Source organism: Penaeus monodon, chromosome 24 (assembly GCF_015228065.2).
Source record: "Penaeus monodon isolate SGIC_2016 chromosome 24, NSTDA_Pmon_1, whole genome shotgun sequence".
Lineage (NCBI taxonomy): Eukaryota > Metazoa > Arthropoda > Malacostraca > Decapoda > Penaeidae > Penaeus > Penaeus monodon.
This window is the reverse complement of record NC_051409.1, coordinates 37608979-37609415: the sequence shown is the minus strand read 5'-3', so window position 1 is coordinate 37609415 and position 437 is coordinate 37608979.

The window sequence follows — 437 nt, the reverse complement described above, 5'->3', positions numbered from 1 at the left end:
CAAAAATCCGTTTCCAGCAAGAGAACAGAACGCAAGCCAAGGTGATGCTGGCAGTGACATGGCAAGAAATCGCCATTTGCACCATTTCCATCAGATATCAATATATTCTCTATATTTTTTCTCCCCGTTGTGTGCTCTCTCTACACGTTCAAAGCGAGATATAAAGTATAAAAGGGAAGAAAAAAAAAATAGCAGATGAAATGATGTATAGATACGATGTTTTGTGCGTGTGTGTGTGAGAGAGAGAAGAGAGGAGAAATAGAAGGGAAGGGAAGATGGAGAGAGAGAGGAGAGAAAGGGAAGGGAAGGAAAGAGAGAGAGGGGGGGAGAAAGGGAAGGGAAAGGGAGGGGGGGAGAAAGGGAAGGGAAAGGGAGAGAGAGAAAGGATGAGGAAGGGAGGAGAAGGGAGAGAGAGCGAAGAGAGGAGGAAGGGAGAA